Genomic DNA, 7,652 nt, shown 5'->3' with positions numbered 1-7,652 from the left:
TTTTACCAACTACATGTTGTCTATCCCACTTTTTTCTAAACTTTCATAATTACAAAGGAAAACATCTTTGATGTAGTCGTGAGTTTGCACCTTCATTACTCCATTAAGAAACTTTCTTTCATAATACTTTCTACATGTAACCACACTTACAATTTAAACTCAAGCACTTAAACATACAAGACACAACAAACCAACAACCCTTAAATCATCCTAAGGACGAACTACTCCAATACCATAAATGTAACATCACATTTTAATAGCATAAAACTACTAAAATAAAACATTTCATTGTGAATATTCATAAAATAGATAATTCAACACATATCGTATATTAGTACAGTCTTACAAGATAAGATTATAATTATATCACACAATACATTCTCAAGCTACTAATATGATTTCATTACAAGACTATACCTAACATGATCTAATATCGCTCAACCGTCTAGGCAACTAACTCTTTAACCATAGGTGCCTCTATACCTACATCTTCATTTTTTTCAAACCAATAAGGTGATCAATGAAAAAAGAACACAACAAATAACATACAAACAAACAAGATAGGGTAAGTTAACTTACAAAAAGAGTATCATATATAAAACATATAATTCAAGTTATTAAATTTTTTCAATCATTCATCAATACATAAAAGGTTTAATAGGTTCGGAGGTCCCTATATTTGCGGGTTCGTTTCAATTGGGTCCTCCAATTTTGGAAGTGATCAAAATTGGGTCCTTAATTTAACAAAATTGAGTCAATAATTTCCTTTCCGTTAAATGCAATGGACGACGTTAACTTTTTAAACAAATGACATGCTGAGTCATCTTTTTATTTGTAGGTGGCACATTTAAGCTGAATATGTGGAATTTATATAATTTCAAATTGTAAAATGTAATAAAAGCAGAATTAGGATAAAATGTAATAAAAACATAATTAGGGTCAAATGTAATAAAGGCATCCTTCTCTAGTATTTGTCCCTGTTTTCGTCTGCAAACTCCTCCGTTCCCAAATCAGAACCCTAAATTGACAGTATTCTCATATTTTCCAATGGGTTCGAGAGGAGCCACTCTATTTAGAGCAAACAGGATAAGAACGAAGCTTCAGTCTACGCTGGAAGCCACCGATTTAGAGGTGGACGACGTGTCGCACCAGCACGCGGGTCATGTTGTTGTGAGGGGAAGTTCCGACAAGGAGACCCACTTCAACGTGAAGATCGTTTCGTCCAAGTTCGAGGGTCAGAGCCTCGTGAAACGACACCGTCTCGTCTATGACCTCCTCGCTGACGAGCTTCAGTCCGGCCTGCACGCCCCCTCCATTGTCGCCAAGACGCCCAACGAAACAAGTTCGTTTAAATGACGCGTTGCGGAAGCTTGAAACTTTTCGGATGTGAGTTTGAAGCTTCTATCTTCCTATTGTCGAAACAAGTTCGTATGCACACCAATGTTTGAAGAGTACCAAAGTGTCACCAGAAAGCATATGAACAGATTCTCCTTGCTGTTGGAGGACATTGTCTTCCCGCTCTTCCCTCCACTCCCTCCTTCCTGGATTTCCAATTTTTCACAATATCAACAACCTTTCATCATTATATTCTCGATACTCAAAACAACAATAATTACAAAAAAAATGTACTTTTTTATTATTTTTAATCTCTTTTTGTGTTTTTCTTTATTTATCGACTTACCCCACTTTCTTTCATCGTGGCCTTCGCTTCATTTTCAAAGGAGGCTTTGGATCTCATGCTGTAAGAACCATGTGTGCTCATTGAAACTTTTTGTTGGTATGTTTCCTGTGGATGGGTCACGAACCCTGCTTTTATTTTGTTAACAACGACAATGGGGTCTTAAATTTTTTATCTCTTGGAATAATATGAGTGACAAAATTGAAACACAACCCTAATATGAAAAAAATAAAAATTGCGAGAATGTGAGAAGCGGTGACAAACGACACGTTGAGAATAATCATATAAAATCCACGTATTCAGCTCAAACTGTGCCACCTGCAAATAAAATGATGCCTCAGCATGCCACCTGTTTAAAAAGTTAACACTGTCCATTGCATTTAACGGAAAAGGTATTATTGACTCAATTTTGTTAAATTAGGGATCCAATTGATCACTTCCAAAATTGGAGGACCCAATTGAAACGAACCCGCAAATATGGGAACCTCCAAACCTATTAAACCTACATAAAATTCACAAGAGAATACTCTAAGAGACTCAATTATCCGGATACAAGCACTGATGTCGAATCTTGGGGGTCTTGTATTTGTGGTGGCCTTTACTGCTTTGCAGAGTCATTGCCTATGTGTTTCACCCTACCATATATAAGGTTAGTCCATTAAAATCTTTGGCTAAAGTAAATCCCCTAGATTAGGTCCTCTTGCACATCTCATTACATAGCTCATTTTACTTTACCTGAGCCTTAATGGTTATTAGAACGCTAGGATAACCTCTAATATCTACACTTCATCATCAATGTGTACACTAATAAAACCAATCATAATCCTCCTTGATTTAGTACCAACAAGAATTATAAGATTACATCAAGCACATAAAAATAATGAACATAGAAAAGGTTGCAAACTCTATTAATCTCGCTTAGAGAGAACATTCACTCGTTCAACGAGTAGGGCCTGAAGGCCCACTCATCCAATGACTAAAAGTCTTACCCAAAACTCGCCCAACGAAGTCTAGACACACTCAACGATAACCAAGTAAGTGAACTTTCTGACTTTGGAGTTGCTTAGTGAGAATATCCCTTTCTAGTGACTACCAAGTCATTGTTCTCTTTGGTTTTGAAGTCGCCCAACAACACAACCCCTCGCCTAGTGAGTCTACATAATTGTAGAAAATGAAATTATGTTATGCAGATCCAACCTTGCCAAACTCAATTTGATAACTTCATACACACCACAAGCATACCAAACTTTCAATTACAACAATTCAATTTTGTTTGAATCATTACAATTGGAATATTACTCCTTAATTTACTTTGAAACTCAACATACAACCAAATCATACAAATTTAAGAATCTAAACTCCAATTCAACCATTCATGCTCATCACATAGCTCAATAATTCATGGAATCATAATATAATCACTCAGCCAATAAATTGAACAGTTTAAAACATGGAATAATTAAAATTAGCTTTTATCACCTATGATCAACAAAGACATACCATTATGATCACTTATCACCAAAAATTTCTATTCCTGACTTAAACGACACATGCAACCAAAAGAAGGATCACATGCAAAGATAAAACATATTGAACCAAGAGAAAAGGGGCAACAAACTAAGTTATACGAATTGAGAAAATGATCGGGCTGTTACCAATAAGGAGTATTGGTAAATCTTGAAGAAATTTGTTTTGATGATGCTACAAGAAGTTTTAGTTGAAGAAGATATTAGAATTAGTTAAAAGCAAGTTGTAGAAATTAAATGTAGTAGGAAATTCTTGTAAACCTTGTAAAACTTGCATTTTTAACCTGCAATAATCGATTATGATTAAGCAATAATCGATTATCACAAGTCATACTTGAATAATCGATTATCACTTCATATAATCGATTATCACATCTTTGAAAACCTGTAACGGACTTGAATAATCGATTATCACTTACAATAATCGATTATTCATGGCAGTTAGGAGCTGTCCTTTGGCATTCAGTGTACTTGGCTATATATTTTGATTTGGAGAAATCAGAAGGTAACGTTGTTGAACAGAAGCTCTTGTAGAATACTGTTTGTCAGAGGAAGTTATCAGAAGCTATAGTTCAAGTTCCCTTGCTTGGTCTCGTGAACAGGAGAGGCTCGTGTGTCGTGTGTCGATAGTCGGAGCAAGCTCTCTTCGAGTTAGCAAGGTGCTCTGCCTGGTCTCGTGAATAGGAGAAGCTCGCGTTTCGTTTGTCGATATTCGGAGTGTTTCTCTTCGAGTTGGCAGAGTGTTCTTCTTCCTGTTCGTTCGTCGAAGGAAGGTTTATTTATCTGCTTTATTCACTATTAGTTGTAATCTGTGAAACCATTTTTAGTGAAAAAGGTTAATCACTATTTATAGTGATTAACGACTGGACGTAGAATCTTTTGATTCGAACCAGGATAAAAATCCAGTGTATCAATTTTTCTACTCTCTATACTCTTTACCTTTTACGCATGTTAACTGTTTGATTAATTTTCTCTAAGAAAATTGTTTTTCTAAAACGAACCATCAAAACTTGATTTGTGACCGTAACACGCTTTCCGAATATTTTATTCCGCTGCGCAACTCTATAACGGTACCGATTGTTCCAACAATTGGTATCAGAGCTTGCTTTGATAGTTTTTCAAATTTTTCGAAAATGGGCGGTCATAACCAAGTTTATGCTGAGGGTGCTTCTATTGATAGACCTCCTTTGTTTACGGGGGAAAATTATGCGTTTTGGAAAATTAGAATGCAAATATTTTTGGAGTCTATTGACAAGGGTATTTGGGAAGTTGTTATGAATGGACCAATTGTTCCCACTATTTTTGTAAATGATATGCAGGTAGAAAAAGCATTTTTACAGTGGACTATGGATGAAAATAGAATAGCACAATATGATGTTAGGGCTAGGAACATAATTTTATCTGCACTAACCCTTGATAATTTCTTCAAAGTATCTGTTTATGAAAGTGCTCAGGAAATGTGGGAATTTTTAAGAGTCACTCATGATGAAATATTGAATGTGGCTAAGTTGACTTGTTCGAATTCATGCTCTACATCAAACTCCTCAAGCTCAAGCGATTCTAATGAGCAAGAAAATCTATGCTTGATGGCTAACGATAAATCATCTGAAAGCAAAATCTTGAAGGAAAAGAAGGACTATCAAGGTTCCTCTTCAAGCTTCAGATGTTATGGATGTGGTGAAAGAGGCCATGTGAAAGCTTATTGTTCAAGCAACAAAAGAAGTAAAGAAAGAAAAGAAAAGAAAATTCACAAGAAGAAGAAGGTTCACATTGCCTTGGAGGATAATGCATCAACCACCTCTAGTTCAAGTGATTCTGTTGAAGAAATAAACTTGTGTTTGACAGCTAATTTTGATGATGCTGGAAGCCAAGTAAGTAATTCTAGCTATGAATCTAGTGAATTTGATTTGCAAAAAGCTTTTCTTGAATTGCTTGATGAATCTGAAAAATTGAATGTTGCTCATAAAAATTTGAAAAAGGAATTTAAAGAATTGCGAATTAAATATGAGAAGGCATTAGATGAGGAAGTAAGTTTGAGAAATAAAATTTGCAACTTGGAAATGAAAGAGTCTTCAAATGTTGAACATCCTGTTGAATGTCTTTCATGTAAGAGTCATATGCTTGATATTGATATTCTTGAAAATCTTCTTGAAGTTGCAACTGGAAATAATAATGTTGAAATGCCTATAACTGTTAGAAAGGTTTATAAAAACAAAAGTGCTTTTAAAAGTAAGAACCAAATTACAAGAACCCGTAGGGTATGGGTTGAAAAAGGAACTGTGTCTTATAGAAATCCAAATGTTGTCACATGCTTTTATTGTATGAAAAAGGGGCACACTTCTAACAAATGTAGAATTAAACATTTTGATGTTCCAAATGGAAAATATGCTTGGATTCCTGTTATAAAGTAAATTGTCTCTAACCTCAAAGGACCCAAATGAGATTATGGGGACCAAAACTCTATTGTTTTGTTTTGCAGGTTAATTTTTTCAAAAGGAAAAGAAGACTCTATGGTATCCTGGTATTTTTTAAGAGCTTTGAAATAATTTATGAATGTTAGATGTGTCTTAAGTTGAAAATTTGGCCCAAATTTGTGTTTTCCGGAAATTAACGTAAATAATCGATTACCAAGGGTAATAATCGATTATCTCGTCCTCAAAAATTTGGATTTTGACAATTTGGCTCGCACATAATCGATTATTTAAAGTAATAATCGATTATCTTAAGTTTTCGTAAAAAAAAAAAAAAAAAAAAAAAAAAAAAAAACTTTTTTTTATATTTTTTTGGAGTCTGTTTTTAAAAGGGGATTATTACATTCAGGGGAAGATATATGAGGTATTATGCTCTTTCATGTTATGAAATTTCAATTTTATTTATGTTTTGAAATGCATCAATTCTTTTGTTGAGGGGGAGAAAAATTTGAGGGGGAGTTTTTCCATTATTTTACTTTTTGCTTCTGATCAAAAAGGGGGAGAAGAATAATACAAGGGGAGAAGTATAAATTATTACAGGTAGTGCTAACCTTGTTGTTGTTTGTTAACTTGTATGTTTTGCAGGTAAGCCAAACTTGCTTTTAAAATTTGAATTTTTGATCATCATCAAAAAGGGGGAGATTGTTACCAATAAGGAGTATTGGTAAATCTTGAAGAAATTTGTTTTGATGATGCTACAAGAAGTTTTAGTTGAAGAAGATATTAGAATTAGTTAAAAGCAAGTTGTAGAAATTAAATGTAGTAGGAAATTCTTGTAAACCTTGTAAAACTTGCATTTTTAACCTGCAATAATCGATTATGATTAAGCAATAATCGATTATCACAAGTCATACTTGAATAATCGATTATCACTTCATATAATCGATTATCACATCTTTGAAAACCTGTAACGGACTTGAATAATCGATTATCACTTACAATAATCGATTATTCATGGCAGTTAGGAGCTGTCCTTTGGCATTCAGTGTACTTGGCTATATATTTTGATTTGGAGAAATCAGAAGGTAACGTTGTTGAACAGAAGCTCTTGTAGAATACTGTTTGTCAGAGGAAGTTATCAGAAGCTATAGTTCAAGTTCCCTTGCTTGGTCTCGTGAACAGGAGAGGCTCGTGTGTCGTGTGTCGATAGTCGGAGCAAGCTCTCTTCGAGTTAGCAAGGTGCTCTGCCTGGTCTCGTGAATAGGAGAAGCTCGCGTTTCGTTTGTCGATATTCGGAGCGTTTCTCTTCGAGTTGGCAGAGTGTTCTTCCTCCTGTTCGTTCGTCGAAGGAAGGTTTATTTATCTGCTTTATTCACTATTAGTTGTAATCTGTGAAACCATTTTTAGTGAAAAAGGTTAATCACTATTTATAGTGATTAACGACTGGACGTAGAATCTTTTGATTCGAACCAGGATAAAAATCCAGTGTATCAATTTTTCTACTCTCTATACTCTTTACCTTTTACGCATGTTAACTGTTTGATTAATTTTCTCTAAGAAAATTGTTTTTCTAAAACGAACCATCAAAACTTGATTTGTGACCGTAACACGCTTTCCGAATATTTTATTCCGCTGCGCAACTCTATAACGGTACCGATTGTTCCAACACGGGCCAACTTGAAGAATTCACCACGAGGATCACTTTAGGGATCTCAAATCTTCAAACAGATGAATAGAGTGAGAACTCCTATAAAGAAATTAGAAAACCCTAAGAAAGTGATTTTGTCAGAACCCTTAAAAACCCCAAGATAGTGGAAGTCAGGTGGCAAGGAAAGGGTTCAGATTTTCAGTAAGTGGAAGACAGGTGGCTGCAGGAGAGTGGACCGATCGATTTAGAGCAGGAGGTATTTAAGTGGAAATTTTGAAATTCGATCCCACTTTCTGCATGCACCCTTCTTCTCCAAACTGCTAAACCGCATTTTCTCCTCCTTCTCTCTAGATTTCTCCATCTTTTCTCTACCAATTCTTACCTTTCTT

General features: G+C 34.9%; 1 pseudogene; it reads left to right on the top strand.

Annotated features, from left to right (window-relative positions):
* The first annotated feature begins 1,047 nt into the window (after positions 1-1,047).
* On the top strand, positions 1,048-1,358 carry LOC148202482 (protein BOLA1, chloroplastic pseudogene; annotated as a pseudogene).
* The last annotated feature ends 6,294 nt before the right edge of the window (positions 1,359-7,652 follow it).

This window comes from Vigna umbellata, chromosome 3 (assembly GCF_029865625.1).
Source record: "Vigna umbellata cultivar VRB3 chromosome 3, Vumbellata_1.0, whole genome shotgun sequence".
NCBI classification, from domain to species: Eukaryota; Viridiplantae; Streptophyta; class Magnoliopsida; order Fabales; family Fabaceae; genus Vigna; species Vigna umbellata.
Note: the sequence above shows the minus strand (reverse complement) of the source record. Positions and strands in the feature narration are given on the sequence as shown.